This window comes from Pan troglodytes, chromosome 5, assembly GCF_028858775.2.
Source record: "Pan troglodytes isolate AG18354 chromosome 5, NHGRI_mPanTro3-v2.0_pri, whole genome shotgun sequence".
In the NCBI taxonomy this organism is placed as follows: domain Eukaryota; kingdom Metazoa; phylum Chordata; class Mammalia; order Primates; family Hominidae; genus Pan; species Pan troglodytes.
In genome coordinates this window covers 167,614,080-167,629,803 of record NC_072403.2, presented here as the reverse complement: position 1 = coordinate 167,629,803, position 15,724 = coordinate 167,614,080, and the positions used below count along the sequence as shown (strand labels likewise).

Here is a 15,724-nt window from a genome sequence, read left to right as displayed (position 1 = left end):
CAAATTAGCAAGACAAGCATATTATATTAGTCTATTTTCACACTGCTGATAAAGACATATCTGACAGTGGGAAGAAAAAGAGATTTTAATGGACTCACAGTTTCACATAGCTGTGGAGTTCTCACAATTACGGTGGAAGGCAAGGAGGAGCAAGTCACGTCTTACATGGATGGCAGTCAGCAAAGAAAGAGCTTATAAAACCATCAGATCTCATGAGACTTATTCACTATCACAAGAATAGCATGGAAAAGACCTGCCCCCATGATTCAATTACCTCCCACTGGGTAGCTCCCACAACACGTGGAAATTCAAGATGAGATTTGGGTGGGGACACAGCCAAACAATATCACTATGAACCATGCAAAGTAATGTAATTGTGAATGTAGATGCTCACAGAGTGATCCTAGGTTTGGCAGAGATGGACTACCAATTAACCAGCAAACTTTTCCTAAATGCCTGATTTATCTGGAATAGTGTATAAAATGATGAAGTATATACAACTACAGAGACATGATCATTGACTATCGGACATTATAGATTAGCTATAAAGAAAGAATATGCATATATATATATATATTTATGTACACACACACATAGCTACCTATATGATATACATTAATCCAATAGTGCTGGAGGAAGGCGTTATTAATGATATGAGCAAGAAGCAGTATAAGCATTGGAAGAGGAGAGAGTATGCTAACAATTTGGGATGATGAAGGAGATTTCCTAGAACTATGAGGAAAGTAGCCCTAAACATTTCACTAGATTATTTCCTACAGTATTCTGATGTTGTGTTCTCTTAGGGTGCAGTTTGACGTTGGGAATGGAAAGAGAGAAAAAGAAAAGAAGACAGAGTTTGAAAATTTCTGGATAACATTACAACAACTGTTGTGGTAAAAAAATAAAATAAAATCCCCATGGTTTTGGCAAACGAGTTGAATATGACATAGCTAGGGTTTTGATATGGACCTAACAATCCCTCTTTCAATCCTCTTCATCTGCAAGTTAGTCCATTGACCTTCCATTAGCCAGCCTTCTCTAGGTAATGATATTTTTAAAATCTAGAGCCAAACAAGTAGTTAAAAATGATCCAGGGCTAGAGATGCCCCAGGGACTTTGCAAGAACAAATGCAAAACCTATTAGAGGGAATGCGTCCCCAAGGCAAGCCTCAAGTAATTCCCATGAATAAAGGTCTAATTAAAAAGGTTTATTTAAAAACAAAAAAAAACTCTATAATACACATGAATGACAATGGCACATAAGCAAGAACCAGGAGAAATAACAGAAGAATCAAACCTAAAAGATATTAGATAGTGGACTTAACAGGCACAGAACAAAAAAACACATATATAATGTTTTAAGAAGTATAAGATATGAATGTTATGGCTCTTTTATAATTTGTCTAGCAGGTTTTCCACTTTTCACCAGAAACTGCCTCTCTCTCCTCTACACATAAAGAAATATAAGATATAATTTAAAATATAACAAAGAAGAGACTATCAATTTAACCAGTGAGTTTGAAAAATAACTTAATAAAATGTTTAGAAGTAGAAAAGATATATAAATGATAACAGTGAAATGGAAACATTATAATATACATGAAAATACAACATAAAATATAATAATACAATGAAATGTGTAATTTATGTTATGAATATAAAAAATGAAATTAAAACATTAATTGTTGAACTATTTTAGATTTTGCTGAAGAGATAATTAGTGAACTGGAAGATAGAGCTGAAGGAATTACTGAGCACAGAGCAGCCCAGAGAAACAATCAAAATGGAAAATGAAAAAGAAAGGTTAAAAGTCATAGAGCAAAGAATGAGAGAGTCTAAAACATGCTTACTCAGAATTATAGAAAAAGAACAAAGAAATGGAGGAAAGGCAATATTTTAAAAATAGCTGAGAATTTTCTATAATTGATGAGAGACATAATATGTATTATTCATTAAGCACGATAGAAATCAAGTAGGATAAATAAAAGACAAACCCAACCTGGTCACATCATAATAAAATGGAAGACAAAACACAAAGAAAAGATCTTAAGAGTAGTCAAAGAGAAAAACAGATCCCATGTAAGATTATGACAATTATCCCATTTTTAAACAGAAATCGTGAAAGCCATAAGCCAATAGAACAACATTTTTAAAGTGTGAGAGAAAAAAAATTGTCAACTTAAGATTGTAAAATTACGCCTAAAGACCAAGATGGAAATAAAAAGAAGTTTAGACAACAAAATAAAAATGTATTCACTCTCAGAACTTCTAAAGTAAGTAGGAAAATGTTTCCAGAAGAAAGGGATGACACACACAAAAAAAATGATGAGCAAATAGATTGGTAAACATATATGTAAATTTAAATACATATTCTGTCTAATTTGTGGAGTTATTCGAAATAATATGCAGCTCTCTACTGGACAAGTATCGTTTTATTATCCTATATTAATAGTGAGGTGGCAGAAAAAGCATTTTGAGCTCCATGTATTGCTCTGGAGATTGGTAAAACTATCCTGATTAACTTTAGATTTTGTTAGGCTGGGTATGGATTATAAAATTCTAACAATGTTTTGTTTTGTTGTCTAAACTTCTTTTTATTTCCATCTTGGTCTTTAGAGGGAGTTTTACAATCTAAGTTAACAGTTTTTTCTCTGACACTTTAAAAAATATCATTAACCACAAAAGAGTAGAAATTGAAATAAGTGAAGAGTAATAATATGATTGATTACATGAAGCCGATTAATCACAAAAAGTGAAGAAGGAGAGAAAAGAAAGTAAATGACAGCTGTAAAACACAAAATAACATCCTAGAAGTGAATGTAAATACAGTTCTAATAATCGATATAAAGAGGCATTGATTGTTAGACTCAAAAAGGTAGAGAAATATATAGAGATACAAACATAGACATAGACATAGACATAGATCTCTAGCTATATCCTGTTTATAAGGTGCTCACTTAAAACATTAAGACACAGCAAAGGTGAAGGTATAAGGATGGAAAATTTTGCACCAGGTAAATACTAACAAAAGAAATCATGTTTATAATGTAATATTAAAAACAGACTTCAAAGAAGAAAGTATTACTAGAGATATAGAAAGATGATGATTTATTCACCAAAGATATACAACACTCAGACAAGATTATAAGTTTTACAAACATTAACTATTTCAATCCTCTTAAAACTTGATGAAATACATTTTATCTCCATTTCACAGATGAGGACATAGAAACACAGAGGTTTCAGTAAAAGTTGAATTCATCAAAGATATAATCATTTTAAACTTGTAAAAGCCTAATGGAAGAGTTTCAAATTATATAAAGCAGAAATTAACACAATTTGGAGAAACAGAAAAAGTCATCATCACTGAGTTTTTGTTTGTTTTTTTTTTTTTGAGACTAAGTCTTGCTCCTGTGCCCCAGGTTGGAGTGCAATGGCATAATCTCGGCTCATTGCAACTGCTCTCTCCTGGGTTCAAGAGATTCTCCTGCTTCAGCCTCCCAAGTAGCTGGGATTACAGGCGCCTGCCACCATGCCCGACTAATTTTTGTATTTTTGGTAGAGACAGGGTTTCACCATGGTGGCCAGGCTGGTCTCGAACTCCTGAACTCAGGTGATCCACCAGCCTCAGCCTCCAAAGTGCTGGGATTACAGGCACGAGCCACTGCATCCAGCCCAGTGTGAGGTTTTAATATACCTCTCTCATTGTCATTAAGCTGAAACAAATATAAAAGATTTGAATGATATAAAAAAAAACGATGTAAAGGATATATGACAAACAATATACTTAAACAAATGGAGAATACACATTCTTTTCAGGCATACTTTAGCCATTTACAGCAATTGATCATAAAGTAAGTCTCCACAGATTTTAAGAAATTCATATTATTCAAATCATGTTTTCTGTTCATGATGCAATTAGATTTGAAATGAACAACAAAGCAGATAACTAAAAACAGCAACAAAATATGTTTGTAAATGTAAATATGTATATTGTATAAATATACAAATATATACATGTATATACACACATACAAACAACTCGTGTGTTTAAAAAATTCGAATGCACATTTAAAAACACTGAAATCTGAATTACACACATTTAAAACACATTCGAATGCGCATTTAAAAACACTGAAATCTGAATTACAATCAAAATACTATATAGCAAAGTTTGTGGGATGAATTTGTCCATTAAATGACATGTACAAGAATTTATAACCAGCTTTATTCATGATAGACAAATAATCCTGGAAAGAACCAAATATCCACTAACATTAGAATGGATAAAGTATGGTATATTGTGGTATACCGATACCAGTAAAAAAGAATGAATCTCTTACACACACAATAAGGATAAATATGACAAACATTGTTTGGGGCTAAAAAGACAGATACAAAAGACTATATACTATATTATCATATATGAGGAGACTCTGTCTATATATAAACAGCTGAATGTACCCGGATCGAAGTATATATGAAGGAGACTCTGTCTATATATAAACACCTGAATGTACCCAGATTAAAGTATGAAAGATTTCAAGCATCCAGAAATCTCCTCCATATCCAAACCCAGTCAATAACATTCTACTCTGAGAGAACCCTTATAGTGACTTCTATCACCATAGATTAGTTCTTGCTTTTTCTTTACTTTTTAATATTATCATACAGTATATAGTCTCTTGTATCTGTCTTTTTAGCCCCAAACAATATTTGTGATATTTATCCTTATTGTGTGTGTAAAAGAATCATCTTTTTTACTGGTATCAGTATACTATACTTTATCCATTCTAATCTTAGTGGACATTTGGTTCTTTCCAGAATTATTTTTCTATCATGAATAAAGCTTGCGTGTGTGTGTGTGTATACATATATTCTTTTTTGTGTGTGTATATATATAGTGTGTATGTGTGTGTATATATATAAATATATATATATTCTTTGAACTGTTTGCTTAAGATCAGTGCATTTTATTCACTTTACCACGTGTTTTTGTCCTTAATAAAATGGAAAAAATATGGTTGGCTGTAACTAATGAAGTTCTTAAAGGGAAACATGTATCCTCAAAAACATATATTTAGAAAAGACAAAAGCTAAAATTTAATGAGCTAAGCATATTATATAAGAAGACAGAAACATCAGGGATGAGAGAAGCAAAGAAGTATAAATGAAAACCTTTAAAAAATAAAAGCAAAAATTAATGAACTAGAAAAAGAAAAGAAAATGTAGTAGAAGAAATCAACAATTCCAAAATAAAAGTGGTTTTTTGAAAAGACTGATAAAAATCAAGAAAGCTCCAGTAAGCTCAAACAAGGAAAGATGGGACACATTAATATTAGGAATGAAGAATAGAATATAACTACAAATAGAGCAGAGATTTAAAAGGCAATAGTATTGATAATAATACGTAACATTTATTGAATGTTTGATAAGCCTTAGGCTTGTTCTAAGTCCTTTATATATTTATCACTTCATTTAATCCTCATGACATAAAATACCCTGAGGTGCGCATTTTATTATGTCCACCTTTTTTTACAGATTTATGCCAATACTTTTAAAAATTAACGAAAACTTGGCAAATTCCTAGAAAAACATAATTTAGCAAAACTCTCAAGAGGAAATTTAAAAGTCTAAAAAGTTATATAATGAAGTTGAATAGTTAAAATTCTAATATATAATCAAAAAACAACTCATTCCTTTTTTAAATAATCTGTTCCATATAATAGAAAAATGAAAAACTTCCCAATATATTTTATTAAATACTATGACACCAAAACAAACAAACAAGATAAGAAAGAAAAACTAAAGGCTAGTTTCGTTCATACAGTTGCAAAGACTCTAAACAAAATATAATCAAATTGAATCTACCAGTATATTAAAGAATAATGGAACATAACCTAAACTGAATTTATACCATGAAAGAATGGTTAAAATTTGCAAATCTATTAATGTAATACACCATATTAACAGATTAAAGGTGAAAAAACCATGTAATAATTTAAATAGATGCAGGAGAAGCGTATTATATATATATATCACTAATCCTACTGAAACCACTGAGAGATAGATATTATCCTCATTTCACTAATAGGTAAATCAATAATAACTAATAATAAAAATAGCTAAATTTATAAAGTGCATGTTTTATACTAAGTACTATGCTAAGTAATTTGCAATAATTATTTTATACTTAATTACAGTCTTAAAAGCTCTGCACTATTATGATTCTTATTTCACAGCCTGATTATTTTTGTACTCAATTTTCACAAATTTGAGTCTGAAGCAATATTATTCTGCAGCTTCCCTGCCCAATAAAGGAAGATAACTTGAACCACTTAATTAAAATAGTGTGTTTTAGTTATATCTAATACAGAACAACCAACACCACAATTTTTTTCATTAGCTATAGGTCCAAGTTAAAATTGTTTCTAATTATGAAGAAAAGTTGGACATGTGTATTTCTAATGTGTGTGTATACTATCTAACATTTAAAAGATGATGGATTTTGGCTATTGTTATACTTTAAGCATTTTGGCACACTCCATTGTTGATTTGCTTTTACAAAACAAAAAAGGAGATGCTTTGAATTATACACAGATATTTGTATAAATTTCATCCCCCTACATCTGTATCCTATTATAATTGCTCAATCCCTAAAGCGAATGCTTTCAAATGCATGTGAATATATTTTTATAGATTATTGCTTCAGTAATTATACACTAATATGAATTACAAAAAATCAGTTATAAAATGTACATCCAGAAAGCTCAGGAAATATTGTATCTCAAGGAATTTAGCATTTAGCAAGGTTTGAAATGTAAAACTTTATTTTAAAGCAAAACCATAAGGATGACTCATATACAGCCAAGAATATTTGAATTCTTGGTTCAAAAATTTATATGAACCAAGAAACAATGATTCCACCATATCTTTAGAAATATAACTTAAATAGATATTTTCATATCTGATAGCATTCCCAAGTTATACAGAAACCCTGATATAAAAAACCTCTTTCAAGTGTTTTAGAGCTCACATATTTTCCTTATAAAAGCAAAGCTGAAACCTTTCTGAAATTGTTTCCTTTTTGTGTGCACATGTACGTGTGTGTGCGCATGCACATATATTCTTTTAAGTGGTGACTAATCTTAATGCATCTAGTCTACCTTCTGTGTCTGGTGAATGCTTTTATGCTTTTCTTGCTCCTGGGATGTTACCCAGCTTTCAAAATCTTACTCAGGTGATGTGAAGAATAAAAAAAAAATGTTATATATGCCCTTTCATGGCTGCCCTCGTAATGTGCAACACAGAACATCACTTAGGATTTAAAGGCCCATAAAATAGAAAGCTTGCTTAACCCCTTGACTGCTCCGTGCATGCAAGTTGCAGCACCCTGTGATATTGGAATTTTATGAGTGTTGAAAGCTGAGGCGTTTTAAGCCTCAGCAGCATATATTCGTTCTGTTATGGTAACCCAGGTCAAAAGCAGCACAGGATTTTTTAGCTCTATTTTCTTTGTCTTTGAAACTGTTCCTAGACATCCTAATTCTGCACAGCAAAATGCCTGCAAGCATATAATAATTCAGTTAATTAGTAACAAGAAATGAAGAGTATATATTTTCTTTCATTGAACAAAATAAAAATGAATGTATTTCCAAAGAAGTCAGGAACAGCAAAAATAGTGGCATGTTTCCTCTTTAAAATGGCATAAGCAGACTATAACAAGTTAGGAACTTAAAAAAGGAACAGAAAACAATACTATTGTATGCCTAGTATTGTCTAATTTTAGAAAGGTATAATCTGCTAGAAGAGAACCCAGTTACGGACATACCAGGAAAGTCAGCACTTTAGGACAATGTGGGATGTTCTAAGAGAAATGAGGAAGCTGAAATTGGCTGAACGTGTAGACTGGAATCCTAAGGGAGGATGAATCCGGGAATATGAGCCACTCCTGTGGCTGGGGCTCCAGGGGCTGCCTTTTGGAATACTTTGGCCTTTCTCCCTGACCTTACAATTTGATAACACAAGGGCTTATGTGACCTGAAATCATTGTATTATTATTTCATATGGTTATTTCAATTTAAAAAATCGTTGCTTCTACTCTGCACAAACCACTAAGAGAATAAGAAACAGTGATCACCCCAGGAAATTTTTATATTCTTATACGAGGAATATGAAAACTATAAAAGCAATTATAAGGCAACATTCAAACATGAAATAGAAATAGTTATAGCTGCATTTGGATAATTCTCATTTATGGTTAATGAAACACTCTAACATGTATCATTTTGTTGTGCTTCACAACATTCCTGAACAGTAGATACAGCAGCAGGGAAAACTGAAACTCACAGAGGTTGAGGGACCTATCTAAGGTCACATAGCTTGTAAGCTGCAGAGCTGGAACTAAACACCATTCTTCTTATTTCAAGTCCAGTTTTCGTTCTGTTACAGACTTAGTACATATTTGGCACTCCAATTTCCACTAAGCAAAGCCATGCCAGGTAAAGGGAAGAAAGAAAGGCAGAGAGAGAGAGAAGAGGAGGTGGGAGAGGGAGAGAGGGAGAGAGCATGCAGGTGGAGAAAGGAAGACCAGTGGGAAGGGAAAGATGCAACAGGAAATCTGAGTACTGGGCAGGAAATGTGTTTCTCCCCATTATGCCCCACCCACCAATGTTTCTAGGGCCCCTTCAGTTCTATAGCCTTTCTCATTCTGTTTAATTTAATGTTTATTTCCTCCTTCAACAATTCTCCCTCATGGCTGAGATTTCACAGCTTTGAAATGAAACATTCTTTGTCTAAAGTTGTTTGCCTTGGATGATCCTTTCATCTTATCTCACTTTTCCTTTCCACACATTGAATTCTTTTTCTCCTCCTGAGTTTTATGTCCTGCTTTTAAATTAAGTTACTGAGGGAGTTGTGTAAATTCTTTTAGGCTTTAAGAATCCATATCCTTGTTTTGAAATTCTAGAGACTCATCTAACTGTCAATGTTTCACAATCTCATTTCAATATTGAAAAAAAAAAATCAATTGTTAAAAAGTTACAATGCCCATAGCCTATTTATAAGATCAGAAGATTTAGTCACATAAATTGATGGTTATAAAAACTGAGTAATTTACTTGTATAAGCCTTTTATTTAATAAATCCGTGACTAAAAGTAGAAACTATGCAATACAATATTAATGCTTGCAACTTTTAAAGATAATAATAAATAAAACACTAAAACCTCATTTTAATTCTTAAACATGTTAATGAAGGGAATATACATGCCCCAGTTTTTATGAAATAGATAACATGCTGTGAAGATGGGAATCCATCTTACAGAAAGTGAATTAAATTCTGGATGATGAGTTCTCTTTTTGGAAAGTTTTGTGTTGGTTTAAGTGTTGTTTTAATTATAGACTACCACATAGTTAATGGAAGAGGTGGCGTCTGAATGATGACTTTGAATTAGATATGTTTTGTCCTGATCTCAAGTTTAAGGGCCATCTTTATGGGTGATGCGTCACTATTTAGAAGGCATTTTCAGCTTCTTTATCTTGAAGAACAGAACTGAAGGGAAATGTCTTCAGTTTCTGAATCACCTTTTAATAGGAAGTATAGCTAACTTCTGATTGGAATCAATATCTCAACCAGAAAGTTTGAGAAGAGTTTAATTAGCCTCCATGGTTCCACTTCATGATTTCATAGAGCAGTTTTTTGAAAGTCACGCCAGTGACTATCAGTTTACTGCCTCCGTCAGCATTTTGTGAATTCCGGATTACCATTCAGCAGCGCCACGTCCTATGTGTGCGGCACTCAGGACTACTGAGCAGACAGTGCTGCCAGAATAGCAGTGCAGACTCTGGTGGACAGACACATTCACACAGGGGATAGATAATATAAAATTGAAAGCCTCTAATTATGGTGTGATCTTGAGGATTGCATTGTTTCAGCTAAAACTTACTTTCTTTTGCAAATAGTGGGTCAACACGCAGGCTCTAACTTTGACAGCTGAGATAGAATATGTGGGGACAGAGCTTTCTTCATTTGTTCTCATGAACTAAAAACCAGTAGAATTTTCCCCTGTATTTTCCTGTTATTCTTGTTCAGCTAATATGCATGCCAAGCCACTGTTGGAACACAAAGGAACATTGTTCCACTAGATTGAAAATTGAACTAAAAATTTATTTGAAATGATAATTTGTTTTCCTCATATCCAAGATGTGGGAAGCTTTACAACTAGATTTGCATTTTTTAGGGTTTTTTTGTTTTGTTTTGCTTTCAGGCAGTATGTCTGAATCCAGCACAAAATCTAAGGCAAGTCTGAACATTGACGTTTCTAGACCAAGAATAGGTGTGTTCCTATTACTTGAAATACATTACTTGAAAACTCATCAATCAATGCTAAGGGGAAAAAAGGGATGATTTAGAAATTAAGTTTCCTAACATGATTATATAAATTTGCCTAATAGTAAAATCCTACAAATCAGGATACATTATATCAACATAAGAGAAAGTTAAGTTCTAATTATCATTGTTAATTCGTTGGCAAATAAAAAGAAACCAGTCACTATATCTGAAAATTCTGCCAATGTAACTAATATGCTAGACCTTTTGACAATATATCAAAAACAAATAAAAAGGAAGCAGTTAAAGCATCTGAGGGTTCATCAGGCATGTTTAAAAAAATCTGAATAAATGGCTGTTCTTTGAATTGTATGAAATGTTTGACACCCTGTATTTGAAACCTTTGTTTCAAGCTTACTGTATTTGCTGTGTGCTCCTCTTCTAGTTGTATGGGTTATTTACTGGATGGATGACTCACAGAAGAAAATATACATGTTGTTTTACCTTCTAGTGTTTGGCTTGATTACTAATCTTCCCGTGCTGAGGCAATGTTACAAATGTGAGAAATTTAAGTGCATCAGTTACACATGTAGGCTTGCTGAGCAGAGTGATACAGAACAAAGATCACCAGATGGGTCACAGGGCCGCATTCTAAGGAACTGTATTAGGCTGAATCACAATGTTATTTTGCTCTTAGGCTGTTAATAGTCAGCTACTGTTTCAGTAATTTTAAAAAAGCATGAAAAAGAAAGAAAGCAGTTAATTAAAATATCAATATCATACTCTTATGAATTTGTTATATATAACATAGAAGAACACATTAGACATATCAGACTCAACATCCAGGTATTTTGACAATACTGTTTGGAATGCTCGCTAAAGAATGGGGTGTTGATGGGTACAAATACACAGTTTGATAGAAGAAATAAGACCTAGTGTTTGAAAGAGAGTAGGGGGACCATAGTTTACAATAATCTATTGTGTATTTCAAAACAGCTAGAAGAGAGGAGACAAATACTTAAGATGATGATATCCCAATTATACTGATTTGATTTTTACAAATTATGTGATTGTATTAAATTATCACATGACCCTGAAATTATGTGCATCTATTATGTATCAATAAAACTGATTAAAAACAAAGTTTAATTTAAAAAATAAAAATAAGTCCTTCACAAAAATAAAAGAATGGAGTATTGTCTTAATGATTTATTTTTTTACTTGATTTATCCAGTATTTTCATTGGCCTGACAAGACTCCCAAATTAAAACTGTCCAGAGAGAACGGTATGACTATTGCCTCTACAGTTTAAAATCTTGAGTTGTCACATATCAAGAGTATGGGCAGTCCCTGCTGTTCTATATGGCTCGTTTTCCCCTTCTGCTCACTCAAAGTGTCTAATTAGCAGTCACACTTATTTCTCATTGCCTTTAGCTCCTCAATCAAGGATTTCTGGTGAAGGAACCCTGCTGTGGGTGCTAGAATTTTTTTAAAAAAGAAAGAAAACATGAAACTCATCTTCATGTAATCAGCCTATAAACACCACCCCTTCATCACCAAGGGAAAAGAGAATGATTTTCCATTTCCTATTCCAAAAACACTACTAAGACTATTTTTAGTTTACTTTATCTTTTTATGTCTGATCTTGGTAATTCTTTTGTCAAGATGGACATAAGGAGAGAATAGAAGAAAGAAAAAAAATTGAAAATTCTTAGAATCAAGTGAATTGCTTATGAAACCTGGAAACATATGCGAATGTCCATCTTGTTGTGAAGAACACCTTCAGTATATAAATACATAAAATATGACCCAAATAACGCAAAGACTTAAAACTTTGAATGAGGCAAGCAAAACTATATCTGTTAGGTATTTAATGGGTTATTTAAGCTAGAGCATTTTAAAAATATGTCAAAGGAATTCATTCATTCAACAATAGTTAGTAGTGTCCAGTGTCCCAGGCATTTTCTTAGGTACTGGGGATAAGAGTGAGCAGAACATGATCGCTGCATCTAGGAGTTTAGAGCACAGAGATAAGAAACGGGTAATTTAAAATGCAGTGTGTAAACCACAAGGCATTTTAGGAGATCTAGGAGAGACACAAATGTTAAGAGCATAGAAATGTCCTAGTAGAATTGACATCCAACCTGTGTCCAAAATGATGAATAAAGCTTAGTAAGGCAAAATAAAATACATATATATACTTCTAGAATGGCAGAATGGCGAGTAAAAACCTCTGAAAATTCATTCTTCCATTAAAGCAAAACAACACTTGCAAAAATGGTCGACTTTTTCAGAACGCTGAAAATTAACCAGCGCCTTGCAACAATGTTAAGAGCATTATTCCAGAAAAACAACTGAATCTCAGTAAGAACAGCAAGTGCTGTGGTGTTTTAATTTGGTTTATTTCCAAATTATGAAAACCAGCAGCCCAACAGCCCCTGGATAGGGCAGAATGGGGTTGAAGCTCTCCAAAAGCCTCATCCCCAGAGAACTGTCTCTATTTGACCTGTCTGCTACCTCCCTGAAAAGCCTTATTCTTAGCGTTTATCTTTTTTTTGACCTGACTCAGAGCTCACTCTGTGCAAGCATTTGTAGAAAACAATTAGCAGTGGCCAGGCACGGTGGCTCACACCTGTAATCCCAGCACTTTGGGAGGCCGAGGCAGGCAGATCACGAGGTCAGGAGATTGAGACCATCCTGGCTAACATGGTGAAACACCGTCTCTACTAAAAAATAAAAAAAATTAGCTGGGCGTGGTAGCGGGCGCCTGTAGTCCCAGCTACTCAGGAGGCTGAGGCAGGAGAATGGTGTGAACCCAGGAGGCGGAGCTTGCAGTGAGCAGAGATCGCGCCACTGCACTCCAGCCTGGGCAACAGAGAGAAACTCCGTCTCACACACACACAAAAAAAAACCATTAGCAGTAACTGTTTAATAGTACAGGTGCCTGAGGCAGTAATTCCAGTTGGAACTAACAAGAAGGTGACCAAAACATATAAAGTAAAAAAGTGGGAAATGAAACGTCCACAGAGTGCTTTTAAAGGCCCCATATCTGGAAATTTAGAGGGCTGGCCAGGCGCATGTGGAAGACTGTTTACGTACTCAGGAAAGATCTGAGAAGGTCCTTATCTCTCATCTCTGACTGACCATGAGGGCTCTGCAAGCAGGAAGTGAAAGCTAAGGCGGACCTGTGAGTTGCCTGTGAAAGCATTGAAGGCATGCCCCAACACACACACACACACACACACACACACACACACACACACACACACACGGAGAAAGAGAGAGAGAGAGAGAGAGAGGAGAACTCCTCTGCAAAGCCTGGGAGACTTATTGATTGCATTCATTAGTCGACCAGTAAGCTAACTGAACACACCAAGCATCAGTGGATGCAAGTGATAAAGAATACAGATTCAGTCCAGGAAATTCATGAAACAAAAAACAGTCACTAAACAAACACACAAACAAAAAACTCACAGAATGTGGTGCGGAGGTGGGGAAATTCGATTTCCACAATTGCTTTATTACTTAAAATGTTCAGTTTTCAACAAAAATTTATGAGATATGCAAAAACAATGGGAAAGGATGATACATATAAACAAAAAAAAAGAGAAGTTAATAAAAAAGGTACCTGAGGAAGTTCAGATTTTGGACTTACTAAACAAAGTCTAAAACAGCTATAAAAATATGGCTAAATTTTTTTTAATTCATGTGCTAAGAACAATGGAAAGAAGGTGTGAGAATTCTATCTTACCAAATATAGAATATCATTAAAGAAATACAAATTAGGCTGCGTGCAGTGGCTCATGCCTGTAATCCCAGCACTTTGGTAGGCTGAGGCAGGTGGATCACGAGGTCAGGAGTTTGAGACCAGCCTGGCCAACATAGTGAAACCCCGTCTCTACTAAAAATATAAAAACTAGCCAGGTGTGGTAGCATGCGCCTGTAGTTCTAGCTATCCGGGAGGCTGAGGTGGGAGAATCACTTGAACCCGGGAGGCGGAGGTTGCAGTGAGCTGAGATCACACCATTGCACTCAAGCCTGGGTGACAGAGACTCCATCTCAAAAAAAAAAGGAAAAGGAAGAAAAAGAAAGAAATACAAATTATAAAAAATAACTAAATAGAAATTCTGGAATTGAAAATTATAATAATTACTGAAAACGTTCACTAGGGAAACTTAATAGCAGATATGAAATACCAGACTATTAGACTGTCAACCAAGAATTCTATGCCCAGCAAAGCTAAAATTAAGAAGGAAATACATTCCCAGATAGGGAAAAACTGAATTAGTTACTAGCAGGCCTGCACTTTAAGAAACATTAAACAGAATCTTTCAGCCTGAAATTAAAGAACATTAGACAGTAACTAGAATACATACAAAGAAATAAAAATAGGTAAATGTACATTTACATAGGTAACTGTAAAGTCAGTAAAAAATGCATTTTCATTTCTAATTCTTCTACCTCAACTAAAACTGTATAAAACAATAAGAACACTGTGGTGATGGATACAAATGTATAAAGATGTAATTTGTATGATAATAAGAGCACAACAGAGGAAAAAGGGAATGGAGCTATGTAGCAAAACAGTTTCTATATACTATTAAAACAAAGCTCATGTTACTCCAAAATAGATTGCTTTAAATTAAGAGGTTAATTTTGAACCCCAGGGTGACAACTAAGAAAGTAATTAAAGATAATATAGTAAGAGAAACAAAAATAAAATAAAATGGAACACAAGAAAATATCTATGTAACACAAAGAAGGTAGTAACAGAGGAATATCTGTATGCATGTTATACAACCATAATGCAATGAAATAACAAATGGAAATTTGGGAATATACAAATATGAGGAAATTAACCAGCACACATATCTCTAAGGGGAGAATCAAGAACACAGAGGGTGGAGCTGTGATCCCAGAGTGCAGAGTTATGATTTTAGAGAGCAGAGGCATGAACCACAGAAGATTATTCTCAAGCCTTGAAACCTCATGCAGTGTTCCCAGGTACATTGCTAAATCGTTTGAGACTGATAACTCCTTTTTTCCTTCCATTTTTCTTTCATTTCACCTAGATGTCTATAACAGCTATCCTATACCTGTCCCATCATTGTATTTTGGGAGCTGATAATTTTTCACAGGTTCATATTGAAAGAAATTGTGCCTCAGAATGAAATGTACCCAGAACTTCACCTGGACTGAACTTAGAATATTTAGATAATGAGATTTGCAACTTCTGAGTTGATGATTTGTAGATGAGATTTTGGACTTAAGTTGATGCTATAATGGGTTGAGACTTCTAGAGATCTTTAGGTGAAGTGAATGTATTTTGCATGTTGTATGAATATTAATCTTTGGGGGCCAAAGGGAGGGACTGTGGTTGGCAAAATAATGACACC

At 33.9% G+C, this 15,724-nt stretch overlaps 1 non-coding gene across 1 annotated transcript; it reads left to right on the top strand.

Moving 5' to 3' along the window:
• Positions 1–1,376: 1,376 nt before the first annotated feature.
• On the top strand, positions 1,377–1,440 carry LOC112209640 (U7 small nuclear RNA). Its single transcript, XR_002944464.1, has one exon. It is a non-coding gene; the product is annotated as a U7 small nuclear RNA (small nuclear RNA).
• The last annotated feature ends 14,284 nt before the right edge of the window (positions 1,441–15,724 follow it).